We start from the raw sequence: 16,711 nt of genomic DNA, 5'->3' as shown, positions 1-16,711 counted from the left end.
TTAAAATCTTTTGAATGTTGGTTGTTTATATGATAAATATCGATTATTTTAAATTATTTGGTAATTATCTAGTGACTAAAATAAGATTAGGTCAAATATAGATAATGACTAAATTAATTGTTTAACTTATATTATTTGTTATTTGATCCTTTGCGATGTGAAAAAGTTTCAATTGCACCCTTTAGTTTTTATAGTTTAAATTTGAACTTAAAAGTTTTGTTTATGAAATTTAAATAAGTTAAAACCCTAATGTTTTGAAATATTTCAAAACTTGCCCTCAAGTTTTGGAATTTAAAAGTTGATTAAATGTTTAATTTTGAAATGTTAAATTCTAAAACCCTAATAATTTGAAAAAGTTCAAATCACACACTTATGGTTTTATTAATTAATTAAAGTGTATCATTAAAAGTGATTTAATAAATCCATAAAGTTTTGGTTTACATTTAATTAAATTAAAAGTATAATTTACTAAGTTAAACCACCTAGTATTTTAAAAGTGTAAAATACACCCTATACTATATATAACATTAAAAGTCTAGTATTATATATGTACGACTAAACAGTCAGTCTTACCGTTAGTAGGCCTCGTTCACGAAGCTAGTCTATAAGGGATGTTTAAGGAAATTGCCTAAAAAATGGCGATTAAATGGGTATCCACTCTTACCCACCGCACTCTTGACTAGTGGAGGGTCGTTAGCCGAACGGGTAGGATAGGACAGAAACCTTCCATTATAAGTATAATGAAGTACAAAGTAACTAAATGCTTTTTCAAATTCCCAAATCATATTTACTTTAGGAAAAATGTGAAATTGTATGCTAATCCATAGAATTACACTTCGTACCCTTATCAAACGTTAATAGAGCGTGTGTGGTTAACCGGCACACTAATTTGGGGATGACATTGGTAGAGAAGGGTGACTCGAAGTTTGTCATAGATCAATGGAGTGTCTGTGGCTAACCGGCACATTGATTAGGTGATAGTAGCATTGGGTGCACCACGTGATTCGTATGGTTATTCACACCTTATTTGTGATCCTCGGCATCCCAATCACAAATAGAAGGGCATAATCGAAATTAAACATGCCATTGAAAACTTCAATGAATCTCAAAAGATCTAGGAGTTTCAATTCATTTAAAACTTAAACTTCCTTTTCGTTTTTCATGGTGGAAATTGGTAAATCGTCATTTACCTACCTTCAAATATTCTGCAACTAGATTACGGCATCCCTCTTCTAGGTTGTAGAATATTGTGTTGGATCCTAGCCTTAGTAAGTCATTTGAGTGTTTTATTAAGGACTCAATCAACTTAACTTGAACTTTCTCCCGTTTTGTAGATGTCTAGTTCTGACAATCATGGTCTTCCCAAATCCCATGGAACAAGTTCTCCAAATGAAGATGATGTTCCGAGATACGATCAAGGAAATGAAAGTCATGCTTCACATCCTCCACCTCCTCTAATTGTTCTCCTAAACCCACAAGTTCAAAGGCTTGAAAAGTTCAAGCTCACTCAAACCCTTTTGGCAATTAAACACGTAGATGGGAAACCTGTGTGTGCACACGTCTTAGAGATGAAGTCACACATTGATAGGTTAAACATGTTGGGTGTCGAGATTTCAAGTGAGTTGGCTGTTGACTGGGTTCTTCAGTCACTTCCTGAATCATATAGTGAGTTCGTTAGAGAGTACTATATGATGGACCATGACGTGACCCTTATTGATCTCACCTATTTGCTTATAGCTGCTGAATCAGCAATGATTTGGCGTGCTAAACAAGCAAATTTGTCTTGTGAATCAAACTCCCAAACTTCAATAGACACTGGCAACATTGGAAGTCTAGAAAGAACTAAGTCTGTGATTGTCCAATGTGCTGTGCCAAAGGAGTCCGTTTGCTTTTATTTCCAAGAGAAGGGGCATTGGAAACGAAGCTGCCCTATTTACTTGAGAGATCTAAGAGATGGGAGAGTCAAGACGTATGGCTCTACTTTAGGTAAAATCCATTATCTAACTCTTTTAAGTTCCTATTCTAGATTCTTAATACATGATGAGATAAGATAACATTTTGATGTTTTGTAGGATCGAAGAAAAGAGAGGAAGCTTAAGGGAAGAAATGAGCTGAATCTAATCGTGAAGAAATGGATTTTGATCGCATTACTTGAAGATTGGATTCTTGAGCTACTGCTTGGAGTTAGAATAGATTGTTAAGAAATATGTAATAACATAGTTTTTCAATTGAATTGCATTGTAAGGACAAATTGTTTCCGCAATAAAATGAATTTTGATTTTATCTTATTTATTTATTCTTGCAATGGCATGTATGAAAAATTGATGTTTGAATGTTTCTATTATTAGCACTAATGGATTTGATTCTTAATTATGTTATTTGTGGAAATGTCAAAATTTCCAAATAGAGAGAGTTTCTCATCGCCCAAAGTTTCAATTGGACAGAAACTTGGAATCATACAATGTGTACTGTATGATGAATGAAAAACTTTCACATTTGGGAAACTTAGACTAATTCTTTTACAAAGTGTTGATTGAAGGACTAAGAGATCAAGTACACTAGGCCGTACGTTGATCAAGTCTACCACAAGAGTGACAAAGATATTCGTCATGATTTACTAAAGTTTAGTAAATATTGTTATACTTATAAGATTGAGTATAATTTTGAGTTAATTGAAAGAGTTTCAATCAATAGCAGATTGAATAAGAAGAATCAAGAAGGCAGAAAGATAAAAGTTTCTCCATTCTAAGAAGAAGGGAGAGTACCTTTTATTGTGTTTTATGATGAAGTCTTAATGATTAAGAGCCATATCTCAATTGATCCTCTAAGTGAGTCTTAGTGCATTTTTATGTCTAAGAAGAGGAATCGAGAATTGTAGAAATGGTTAAATGAAAGAGTCAATCATACTTCGTTCTAATATCAAGTCTTAGAGTCATACTCCAAGATTGTGACATTGAGTGAAAAGTATTAAGTAGGTTTATAACATTCATCGAATGTGGAATTTGGAAAAGGTTTCTCATTCTTGCACCTTTGAAATGGGTAAGTTGTGCTATCTTGGATAAGACAAAGACCAACTAGGACCAATTATGTGAAATGTTTTGTCTGGATAAGAACTACACTAACTCTTGAATATTTGCTTTGTCAAGAAATGTTTCTTGACAAGAGAATGTTATATTTCAAGGAGTCAGTGGGAGTCTTAATGGTCTTGAAAGTTTTCAAGAACAAATCAAGAATAAACCTTATCGATTGTCACTAGCACACGACTTGAGATTTACAACCTATCGTGTTGACATTATTTTGTTTCTGTGCCATTCCAATTGAGTTAATTGTGTATGTGAGTTCTATGAGTCCTCATTTGAATACATAGTAGCACCTTAGTCGATGGAAAGTACATTGATATGTAAGGACAAGTTACTAAACTACTTGGCAGAAATGGTGGGCACTCGTGTTACCATAAGGCAAGAAATCAAGATTAAGAAAGTTCAGTCCATATGAGTTTGGATTTGTCGCAAACCTTGGTTTTAGCAAATTCACATGGATAGGAACTCATACACCATAAAATCTAAGTGTCATAAGATTCCCTCCTTCATGAAAATGACTGTGAGGAAATGCTATCACTAAGAGAGATCTTAAGAAGATAGCAATTGTGAAAATTGTATTCTCAAATTCGATTATGGTTACGACATCCCTTTCCATAGTTCGAATTGTGAGATTTGGCAATTAGTTTGAACATTTGGAACTTAGTAACATAAGTTCTAAATTGTTTAAGCACACATATGAGCTATCTAAGACAAAGGTGTATAAGTTTAAGAAGCTTAGACAAAGGCTTATCGAAGCATCTAGTATTAGAAATATGAATTTCATAAATTCAATAGGCATTGTTTTCTGGAAGTTCATTTGTTTTCTGAATACATGTCAAAGCTAGTGGGAGCATAAGTGTTTTGCTTATACGATAATCATGATAGTGGGAGCATAAGTGTTACACTTGTATGATTATTTTGGCGAGTATTGCAAGTTAGAAATATTAATTATAGAAAAACAAAGATTCAATTTGCAAAATTGCATGGGTTGAAAAGTTGTTTTGCTATAATTAATGGAGAGAATATTATACTTCGTTTCAAAATCTTAAGCTTAGATTGAGAAATTTTGATATTTTTAGTCAAAAGATACATTGTGTGTTCTCAAATTTCGATTATGATTACGACATCCCTCTTCATAGTTCGAATTGTGAGAATATGACACATAAAATATTATGGCAAAAGATTGGTAAAGAATCATATCTTTATGTAAGACATTATGCATCGTGTCCCATACGCTTTGGGTATAGGATCGATTGCAAATGCTATAATATTTTACCATTCTAAAATTTTACAAATGTATAACGCATTAAGAGGGAAAAAGGACTAGAATTGGTTTTGACTAAAATAATTAAACAACTATCAAAGGACGATCCAAAGTTCGCTGAGGATTGGTCGCATGTGAGTAGTTGGAAGTATGGTATTGGATGGACCATATCGACATTATTATGAATAGATAAGATTCTATTAAGAATGAGTTGTCATATGGAAAATGTGGAAATGTCTCCATATTGGGAGTTGGATATTATGCCTAGATTACAAACTTTTATGCAAGAAGGATGTTCAAAAGAATGTACTTTGAATGTGAGACTTCAGGTGTATGGAATTGTCTTGTAACAATTTCCGATAGAGTACTTTGTAATTTCATTAGCCAAGTCTTGGTGACTTTTGTGCTATGACTTTACGAAAGGATCGTTGCATAAAATGTTAGAATCTAGCATACTCTAATAGTAGCAAAGAACCTTGTGTTCTTACACTAATGAAAAGGATTGGGAATTGTGAAATGAGTATCATTGGAAAAGTTTTTCAATTGATCTATTTCACAAAGCTTGGACCATAGGAAACAAAGTGTGCATGCTTGGAGCATGGGACAATTGTTGTTGTAATTCAAGCAATGAGTTGATTATCCGAAGCATTAAATGATAAATAATGAGTAATCAATATGGTGGATAAATAGAAGTGTTTTATTTACTCTCACAAGTTTGGGGCCATATAGGATTAAGTATTATTGTTATGTTTCAGTTTGCATGTTTTGACTTCCAGAATAACTAGGCTATTCGAACCTCCACAGTCGGTCATACGTTGGAAGTAAGTATGAAGGAAGACTGTCATGAAGAGTCTGTAGATTGTCTGAAAGGTTTAGACATAGCACAAGTTTGCTGCAGAGTTCATGAGTGCTTTGATAAGATTAGAGTATTGGATTAAACCCACGCTCACTTGGATCACTTCATGGATTTATCACGAGTGATTAGTGAGACGATAATATTGTATATTCTTGAAACCGAGACTTGTGAGTTGTTATTTATTGGACGGTTGCACATTGATGATAAGTAAACGCACCAGTAACTTGGTGATATAAAACTTACTGTTGTGTGTGATTCGATCAGTGAATGCAAGCAAGCATATGAGTCAAATTTTATCCATTCCTTTTACCCAAATTGGGATAAAAGCGATATATGTGGGCCTCTCGATGATTTAGTGATGACACCTAAGCGCTTGGCCAAGCTGGGACTAAGTTGATGTCTTCGATTGTAGTCTGTTGTCAGTCGTCATAAATCGGAAGTCGGGAAACAGTATAGAGAGAATGATTGAAATTCATGTCTTATATTTATACGATATATTGAGAATGGAGGAATATATGATCCCCTATCTAAAGGACACGCTATCTGATAAGATCAGAGTTGACACTAGCTTTTGAAAGCTACGATTGTTGATCAAGTTCTGAAGTTATACGAAAAATAATTATTAGACTTATCCAAGTGGGAGACTGTTGGATTAGTGTCTAAGTCCATAACTATTTTGGTATGTACTTGACCCGATTATGAGCATGGTCCTTTTGGGTTGCCTTCACCATAGCAATATGTAGGATGAATTAAGGAGAGAAAGGTTTAAATATGATTTATTGATATATTATGAGAATAATATATTAAAGGAGAAATCATATTGTTTAATTAATATTAGTCAAGAATTAATTAAGAATTAATTTTTGTGGCTAAAAGAGATTAATTAAATTTAGGGGACTGGACTGCAATTATTGGATAATTGAGTTACTGGGCTAAGGAATGCTAAAGGAACAAGGGGTGAAAGAAAATATGATGGGAGCCCATCATATTTTCGTCCATGGCCTTATCCAGAAGGTTCCACAGGCTGCTTAGAGTTTAAGTTGTCCATTGGGGTTTTGAATGAAACCCTACCAGCCTACACAAGTATATAAAGGGCCCCTGTGGCCCCAAAAACGTGTGTAACTGATTCTCTAGGATTTCTAGTCGTTTTGGGCAGCCTCCTTTCTTCTCTTCTTCATCCAAGTTGCATAAGGTGTTTGTGACTCCATTAGAGGTGCAGCACTTGAGGCACTAAGCTTTCTAAAGCGAATCAAAGCAAGGAATTGATTGTTATTGCAATATAACTATCAAAGGTAATTCTCTAAACCCTAATTCAGTTTATTATGTGTTAGATCTAGGGTTTATGGCTTTGGATTCAAAGCATGTACAATAGAGAAACCTAGATCCAAACATTAGGGTTTGTAGGAGCACATAGGATTGTTTCTTATGCATAAAACCCATCAGATATAACCTTGAAGATAAAATTGCACTCACGGATATAACCTTTTAGATATACTACACTCACGGATATAACCTTGTAGATAAAACTACACTCACGGATATAAACTTGCAATACAAAAACTTGGATATACATGAATCAAAACCCCTAATTAGTCCATAGTGAAATCTTTACTATCCAAGGGAACACAAATTATCCTAAATCCAATAAGGAATAATTACCTCCCTTCACTTTGTCCTGCTATGAGGAACAATAAACTAGTTTTCTCTATGAGAACTATAACCATAACCTATTAGTAGGTAACTTGTGACTGTAACCTGTCACCGAGTAACTCGTAACCGTAACTTGTCACTAAGTTGTATAACATGAATACATTTATTCAAAAATACTACTAACGAAAACTAAAATTTCGATTTTAACAGCCCGGATTCCCAGGTATTATTTATTTATTTATTTTGGTATTTGGTGAGGGGACTCGGCGAGTTGGAGCCTAGACTCGCCGAGTATGATCGCGGATTTGGACGCGGGTTCGCGTCCGGACTCGACGACTCCAAGAGTGGACTCGGCGAGTCCACGCTGTTTAATGAAACCCTAATTTCTCGGGTTTGAGGCGTATTTAAAGGGCCTTATTGCCGTCATTTGCACTCATCATTCCCCAGAGTGAGACCCTAGAGCGTTTGAGTGATTCAAGTGAGGGAAGGAGCCATTATTGATCTTGGAGTTGTTGTCTAGCAAGGAAAGAGGAGATCTAGCCAAGAGGAAGCAAGAGAGGGGTGGATTCTTGAAGATTTGAGGTCCAGAACATCACATCTGAGGTACAATCTCGAATCATTCTCTGTTATTGTGATGTTCATGTAGATTTAGGGCTTTTGAACCCATTTGTGGCTAGATCTAGTGTCCTCATGGTCCCTTAGCGAGTTAAGGACCTGGATCTGGACCCATAGAGGTCCAGAGCACCTCATTGCCAAAGCTTTATATGCATCCATGGAGGTTTTGGCTTGGGATCAATGTATTTGAGGCTAAAACACCATTCATGAACTATTCAATGCTTTTTGAGCATCAAGACTTGGACTTTACGTGGTCAATAAGCTTAAGGAGGCTGGATCTAGGAGTTAGTGAAGCGGATCTGACCTCAGAAGGTCATTTGGGGATATGCATGGAATGCACTTGCCGAGTCCATTTCCCAGACTCGGCGAGTTGGTGCGAGTTGTTCGTCGATTACGAACCAGTGGTTGAGTAATCGAGTCGAGTGAGTGACTCGGTGAGTCGGGAGAGATTCAGAGGGATCGGGTTCCCGTAGGAACTCGGCGAGTCCACGCCAGACTCGGCGAGTCGCGTTGACCGTTGACAAGTGTTGACTGGTTTGACTTCGTGGTATTAGTCAGCCAGAGTCAAGTAGTATTAAGTAAAAATACACTTGTGATGTAGGAGGACGATAGCTCGGGAGATCGGGCACTAGTGGTTGAGAGCTTTACGAGTTACCGAGACACGCGAGGTGAGTCTTCTCACTATACGTTGCCTTGAGTGGTATTATGAGTTGACCAGAGGGTCTTATGTGCTATGTATGAGATTATGTGCTATTTATGAGATTGTATGCTATGTGTTATTTGTATGCTGTATGACAATATAGACCGGACCAGAGGGTCCAACGATTCAGAATGGGCCACAGGGCCCAATGAGTTATGACTGGACCAGAGGGTCCGACGAGCTGCGGGACTGGAATTTTGGGGTATTTTGGGGAACTCACTAAGCATTTATGCTTACAGTTGTTATGTTTGATGTCTCAGGTACCAGCGAGGACCGTGGGAAGGCGATGGCTTGACACGTACACACACACTAATGGAGATTATTATATGTAGAGATCTTGGGATCTATTTTTGAAAACAGAATTGATTATGGATTTTGATTTGCGATGTGATACATTATGTGATTTTGAAAATGAAAAATTATTTTGAAAATTTACGGTGTTACAAGTTGGTATCAGAGCCTAGGTTTAAGGGATTCGGATGCACCTTCGGGCGTATTTGAACTCAAACCGAGGATTTGAGAAATTTTCAAATAAAACTAAAATTTTCTAAAAAGAAAAAGAGGTTTTGGGAAACGAGCAGAGTGGAAGATGTGTACAGTCAGCAAGCACCCGAACGGTGAATCCTCAAAATACCCTTACATTATATGTTATGAGTTATGAGATATTATGTGGTGCATGTTAGAGAGGCTAGGTATTCCTATTAGGACTAGAGTGGGCCTGATTTGTGATGCCTTATCTTAGGAGATCGCATCTGCTAGGAGATACTTTGAGAGAGTGAGTAGGTAGCAGTGAGGAGCTCAAGAGAGGGCTATTGAGGGTAGCCAGTGCATAGCGAGAGTAGAGTGTTTGCGATTTGGGATCCTAAGGAGGAGGACTTGGGTTGTATAACAATTCGGTGTAGACGATAGTATTGGGCCCGTACTATCGAAGACACCGGATTGGTGCACAGTCCAAGTATAAATCCATGGGGGTACCAGGAGAGAGGATGTTTGAGTTATCGAGTGTGAGTATACTCGAGAGTATTCCTGATATTTCTTATGTTGTATTTCAGAGGTTGATCATGGTCGGGACACGCCATAACCCCGAGAGTAGTGGGGTGAGCGATGAGGAGATCCGTCGGATCATCCATGAGGAGGTGGCTGCTGCCATCAGAGCCAAGATTCCGGAGATGTTTGGGTCTATTAAGATCACACTGATCGAGACGTTTGATGAGCGTTACACTGCTTTGACTGATGCTGTTGTTGCTGCTGCGAGACCCCAGGGTGGTGATTCGTTGCTGTACCGAGAGTTTAGCAACACGAAACCACTGGAGTTCGATGGTACACAGGATCCGATCGCCGCTATGAGGTGGATCTCAGACATGGAGGGGTTTTTGTATATGTGCTCGTGTCCGGAGCACTTGAGGGTGCGATTCGCACTCAACTAGCTTCACTTGGGGGCGAAGGACTGGTGGAAATTCGTGACTGCGAGCTATTCTACAGCTGAGCTGCCTGTAGTGACCTGGGAGAGGTTTACTGCGATGTTTCGTGACGAGTATGTTCCCCAGGTGGAGAGGGAACGTTTAGCTCATGAGTTTTTGACCCTCAAGTAGGGGACCGAGTCGGTGACAGTGGTTATGAGGATGTTTCATGAGCGGGCGCTGTTTTGCTCGGAGTTGGTGTCCACTGAGCAGGCTCGCGTGAGCCGTTATCTGAGCATCTTGAGGAGGTACATCCGTGAGTTCGTGGTGAACTTGACTTATCAGACATTTGCCGAGCTCTAGGTAAATGCCATGAAGAGGGAGATCGAGCTTGAGACACAGGCGAGGGAGGAGACTGGGTTGTAGAGGGGTGATCGGCGACCGGCACAGTCGCAGCCGGCCATAAAACGGGTAAAGCCCGCTGATTCGAGGACAGGTAGTTCGAGGGGCCTCACTTGTGGGAAGTGCGGCAAGAGCCATGAAGGGCCGTGCAAGACTGGGGTATGCTACAAATGCGGGAAGGAAGGACATTTTGCGAGGGACTGTCCGAAGGGGTTCTCGGTTTGCTTCCATTGCAACCAGACCGGCCATCGGAAGGCCGAGTGCCCCCAGCTTCAGAGATCAGCGCAGGGATCTACACCTGTGGTTCAAGCTACCGAGACCCGGCCAGTGAAGGCCGAAGCACCGAAGGCTAGGGGGAGAGCCTTCCAGCTGACTGCGGAGGAGGTCCGCGCAGCACCTGACGTCGTGGCGGGTATGTAATATTTATCTATTTTATGTTGAGTTTATTCTATTGTAATTTCTATATATTATGCGTAGGTACTTTTCTTGTGAGTTCTGTACCTGCATTGGTTTTATTCGACTCGGGTGCGAGTCGGTCTTTCATATCTTTGGCTTTTAGTCGACACATTAGTATTCTGAGGGAGGCGTTGAGTCGACCTCTGTGGGTTTCTATAGCAGATGAGCGTGAGGTATGTGCTACGGAAGTGTTGCATGGATGCATGCTGGAGATCTTCGGGGTGGAGTTCCCGATCGATTTGATTCCGATCGCTATGGGGGATGTTTGTGTCATAGTAGGAATGGATTGGTTGAGCCGTTTTGGGGTTGTCATAGTTTGCGAGCGTCAATTGGTGACGATACGAGATCCTAGTGGGGGAGCGTTGACGGTTTACGGCGAGGGGACTGGTGGTGGTTCGGTTTTCTGTTCGGCCGCTAGAGCGAGGTGGAGTTTGCAGCAGGGCTGCAAGGGGTTCATAGCCTATGTGACAGATGTGCGAGAGGCCGCTGGGAGGCCAAGTTCAGTGGATGAGGTGCCGGTAGTGCGTGAGTTCCCAGACGTGTTTCCCAAGGAGTTGCCGGGTGTGCCTCCCGAGAGGCAGGTGGAGTTTCATATCGATTTGGTTCCCAGGGCTGCGCCTATCGCCAAGGCGCCGTATCGGCTAGCACCGCCAGAGATGCAAGAGTTATCCTCACAGCTGCAAGAGCTGTTAGGGAAAGGGTTCATCTGTCCCAGTAGCTCTCCCTGGGGAGCGCCGATCCTTTTTGTCAAGAAAAAGGATGGTTCACACCGGATGTGCATTGATTACCGGGAGTTGAACAAGTTGACGGTCAAGAACCGTTATCCGTTGTCGAGGATCGACGATCTATTAGATCAGTTGCAGGGGGCGTCTTGGTTCTCCAAGATTGACTTGAGATCGGGATATCACCAAATGAGAGTTCGGGATGAGGATATCCCAAAGATGGCGTTTAGGACTCGTTACGGGCATTACGAGTTCGTGGTGATGCTATTCGGGCTCACCAATGCACCAACGGCATTCATGGATCTCATGAACAGGTTTTGTAGGCCGATGTTGGATCGTTCAGTCATTGTATTCATTGATGACATTCTGGTGTATTCAAGGACCAGAGAGCAGCATGAGGAGCATTTGAGGGAGCTCCTCGGAGTTCTGAGAGCAGAGAGGCTTTTTGCCAAATTCTCCAAGTGCGATTTTTGGTTACGGGAGGTCCAGTTCTTAGGGCATCTCGTTAACCAGGATGGGATTTTGGTTGACCCGGCCAAGATCGAGGCTGTGATGAGTTGGGAGGTGCCGAGGTCACCTACGGAGATCAGGAGCTTCTTAGGGTTGGCAGGCTACTATCGGAGATTTATCAGAGATTTCTCTAAGATCGCCGTGCCACTTACCAAGTTGACCCGGAAGGGTGTTACTTTCTCATGGGGTCCAGAGCAGCAGACCTCGTTTGAGACCCTTCGCCAGAGGTTGTGCAAAGCCCCTGTGCTCGCACTACCGGAAGGGATGGAGGATTTCGTGGTGTACTGTGACGCATCGATATCGAGGTTAGGAGCGGTGTTGATGCAGAGAGGGCATGTGATCGCGTATGCATCGAGGCAGTTGAAACCTCATGAGACGAGATATCCCACCCACGATCTGGAGTTGGGGGCTGTGGTGTTCGCCCTCAAGATTTGGCGTCACTATCTGTATGGGGTTCGGTGTACGATATACACGGACCACAAGAGTTTGAAGTACTTGATGGATCAGCCCAACCTGAACATGCGGCAGAGGAGATGGCTGGACGTGGTAAAGGATTATGATTGCGAGATCCTGTACCACCCGGGCAAGGCTAATGTGGTAGCTGACGCCCTGAGTCGTAGGGCAGAGGGTGCCCTGATGCGAGATATCTGTATGAGGTTGACGGTGATGACTCCAGTATTGGATACAATCCGAGGGGCCCAGGCCGAGGCGGTGAGACCGGAGAACCGTAAGAGAGAGCGAGTTACCGGGCAGGTGTTGGAGTTTGTTACCGATAGTCGTGGGCTTATGACCTTCCAGGGACGGATTTGGGTACCGTTTGTGGGAGGGACGCGTACCATTTTGATGGAGGAGGCGCATCGATCGAAGTTCTCGATCCATCCCGGGGCTACCAAGATGTATTTAGACCTAAAGAAGGAGTATTGGTGGCCCTGTATGAAGAGGGATGTTGCTTGGTTCGTCGAGAGATGCCTAACTTGTCGCCAAGTTAAGGCCGAGCACCATCGTCCGCATGGTAAGCTACAGCCGTTGGAGATTCCCGAGTGGAAGTGGGAACAGATTACCATGGATTTCATCACCAAATTGCCAAGGACTGCGAGAGGAGTCGATGCAATTTGGGTGATTGTGGACAGGTTAACGAAGAGCGCTCATTTTCTTGCTATCAGTGAGAGCTCTTCTGCTGAGAGGTTCGCAGAGTTGTATGTGAGGGAGGTGGTATCGCAGCATGGGGTTCCGTTGTCGATTGTTTCGGATCGAGACGTGCGATTTACTTCCAGATTTTGGAAGAAGTTCCACAAGGAGTTAGGTACGAGGCTGCATTTCAGTACCGCATACCACCCGCAGACGGACGGACAGAGTGAGCGGACGATTCAGACGCTTGAGGATATGCTCCAAGCATGCGTTTTGGATTTTGGAGGGAGTTGGGACACCTATCTACCCTTGGCAGAGTTTTCGTACAACAAAAGCCATCATTCGAGCATCGATATGCCATCTTTTGAGTTGTTGTATGGGAGGAGATGTCGTACCCCTATTTGCTGGGGTGAGGTAGAGCAATGCGTGATGGGTAGTACGGAGATAGTGCTTCAGACGACTGAGCAGATCCAGCAGGTCAGGCAGAGATTGTTGACCGCTCAGAGTCGCCAGAAGAGTTATGCAGATAGATGTCGAACCGAGCTCGAGTTCTAGGTCAGTGATTATGTTCTCCTGAAGGTATCTCCTTGGAAAGGAGTGGTCCGATTCAGGAAGAGGGGCAAGCTGGGACCCCGATATATTAGACCGTTTCGGGTGATCGAGAGGGTGGGCAAGGTAGCATATCGCTTGGAGCTACCCGTGGAATTGGAGCGGATTCATAATACCTTCCATGTGTCTCAGTTGAGGAAGTGTATAGCCGACGAGTCGGCGGTAGTGCCGTTAGAGGACATTCAGGTGGATGCGAGCTTGAACTACGTAGAGAGACCAGTTGCGATTGTGGATCGAAAGATCAAGGTTCTACGGAACAAGGAGGTGCCCTTGGTTTTGGTTCAGTGGCAACATCGGAAGGGGTCCGAGATGACTTGGGAACCAGAGCGTGAGATGCGTGAGCAGCATCCGGAGTTATTTGCAGAGCGAGACTTCGAGGGCGAAGTCTAGTTCTAGTGGGGGAGAATTGTAACAACCCGGATTCCCAGGTATTATTTATTTATTTATTTTGGTATTTGGTGAGGGGACTCGATGAGTTGGAGCCTAGACTCGCCGAGTATGATCGCGGATTTGGACGCGGGTTTGCGTCCGGACTCGACGAGTCCAAGAGTGGACTCGGCGAGTCCACGCTGTTAATGAAACCCTAATTTCTCGGGTTTGAGGCGTATTTAAAGGGCCTTATGGCCGTCATTTGCACTCATCAGTCCCCAGAGTGAGACCCTAGAGCGTTTGAGTGATTCAAGTGAGGGAAGGAGCCATTATTGATCTTGGAGTTGTTGTCTCGCAAGGAAAGAGGAGATCTAGCCAAGAGGAAGCAAGAGAGGGGTCGATTCTTGAAGATTTGAGGTCCAGAACATCACATCTGAGGTACAATCCTGAATCATTCTCTGTTATTGAGATGTTCATGTAGATTTAGGGATTTTGAACCCATTTGTGGCTAGATCTAGTGTCCTCATGGTCCCTTAGCGAGTTAAGGTCCTGGATCTGGACCCATAGAGGTCCAGAGCACCTCATTGCCAAAGCTTTATATGCATCCATGGAGGTTTTGGCTTGGGATCAATGTATTTGAGGCTAAAACACCATTCATGAACTATTCAATGCTTGTTGAGCATCAAGACTTGGACTTTACGTGGTCAATAAGCTTAAGGAGGCTGGATCTAGGAGTTAGTGAAGCGGATCTGACCTCAGAAGGTCGTTTGGGGATATGAATGGAATGCACTCGCCGAGTCCATTTCCCAGACTCGGCGAGTTGGTGCGAGTTGTTCGTCGATTACGAACCAGGGGTTGAATAACCGAGTCGGGTGAGTGACTCGCTGAGTCGCGATAGATTCATAGGGATCGGGTTCCCGTAGGAACTCGGTGAGTCCACGCCAGACTCGGCGAGTCGGGTTGACCGTTGACCGTTGACCAATGTTGACTGGTTTGACTTCGTGGTATTAGTCAGCCAGAGTCAGGTAGTATTAAGTAAAAATACACTTGTGTTGTAGGAGGATGATAGCTCGGGAGATCGAGCACTAGTGGTTGAGAGCTTTACGAGTTACCGAGACACGTGAGGTGAGTCTTCTCACTATACGTTGCCTTGAGTGGTATTATGAGTTGACCAGAGGGTCTTATGTGCTATGTATGAGATTATGTGCTATTTATGAGATTGTATGCTATGTGTTATTTGTATGTTGTATGACTATATAGACTGGACCGGAGGGTCCAACGATTCAGAACGGGCCAGAGGGCCCGATGAGCTATGACTGGACCAGAGGGTCCGACGAGCTGCGGGACTGGAAGGTCCCGCTGAGACATCTTGACCAGAGGGTCGGGTTAGCCTCGAGTGGCGTATTTGTGGTATGTGGTATTTTGGGGAACTCACTAAGCATTTATGCTTCACTAGTACAAAAATGGGCTATGGTCACACCAAAAAACCGTGACCATATGCCTATAGTCACACACTTTTTTTTCAACGGAAGTGTCACCGAAGGTCGTGCCATTTTAGGCACCATACGGCCACTTTTAAATTTAGTGGTTGTATCATATGAAAAACTGTGACCATAGCATAAAAGTGTGGCTATAGGGTAGGGATTTTTGCTGTTGTACTTTATCATTTTGTCCAATATTGTGGCCGTAAACCATTTGTAGACACACATTTTACTTATTTTAGTGACTATCTTTCATGGAATGTTCATATAAAGTTATTTTTGCTGTGGCGTTATTGCTAATAATTGGTCACACAAAAAAGTTCACTATGACTATCGACTATCGTTTAGAGACACAAAATTAAGCGAAACATAACCATGTTCATCAAATGGCCACATGAATTTACTTTCACTATGACATTTTGCTAATGATTTGTCACACAAAAAATTGTTCAGTATGACTATTAACAATCTTTTAGGCACACATAATTAAGTAAATAATGACGATGTTCCTAAAATGGTCACATGAATTTGTAATTTCAATGACCAAAAGCATTTTAAAGACACATCCTATTTTTTAACTGTGGTTATCTTATAGATTACAGCCACATAGGTATAATTTATCATGACCGTTACTATCATTCAAACACATAAAAAGTTGTAAGCGTGGCTATTTTATATCTTTTCAACATAGAAAATCAATTAAACATGACTATAATTGATTTATAGACACAAAAGTATATATAACAGTGGCTAATATTCATCTTATGAACATAACAATGTGTTTTAAGTATGACCGGTTTTATCGTTTAGACATTAAAAAATTACAGAATGTGACTATTGTTTTTATTATAGTCACAGATACATACTTAAACCATAGTTGTAAATGGCGTATAGTTACATAATGTTTTTCTAACTATGACTATTGTAAAACATAAAGTCACATGAATGTAGGAATAAGTGACGAATGTTAAGATTTTGACACACGTTTATCTACACTGACAATATTATTTATTTTTCAGTCACGTATATTAATTTAAAGCATGACTATAAAATCATTGTAGAAACAAAACTAATGTTTATTGTCCCTATTGTTTAGTATTTAGCCACACAAATTTTTCATAACCATAACATTTGTTATCCTTTAGACACATTTATAGTTTTCAATGTGGCTATTGATCATAATTTAGATATCGTGAATCAATGCAATCGTAACCTTTAGTGTTGTATTGACACAAAATTTCATTCACCGTGACTCCATTTACCATATTGTGATATTACTTTTATCTTATCATGTCGTTTTTTAAGATTTTGACTCACGATAATTGTTTTAAGATGACAATACATAAACTATTAGTCACATGATTATTAAATAAAGTGACATGTGTATCTTTTCAGAGACACAAAATTTTTTATTGTTGTATTTGTTTTACTTTTAGTCACATATGTTTAATTAAAAATGCTCGTAAAAC

This window comes from Lactuca sativa, chromosome 4 (genome assembly GCF_002870075.4).
Source record: "Lactuca sativa cultivar Salinas chromosome 4, Lsat_Salinas_v11, whole genome shotgun sequence".
NCBI classification, from domain to species: Eukaryota; Viridiplantae; Streptophyta; class Magnoliopsida; order Asterales; family Asteraceae; genus Lactuca; species Lactuca sativa.
Note: the sequence above shows the minus strand (reverse complement) of the source record.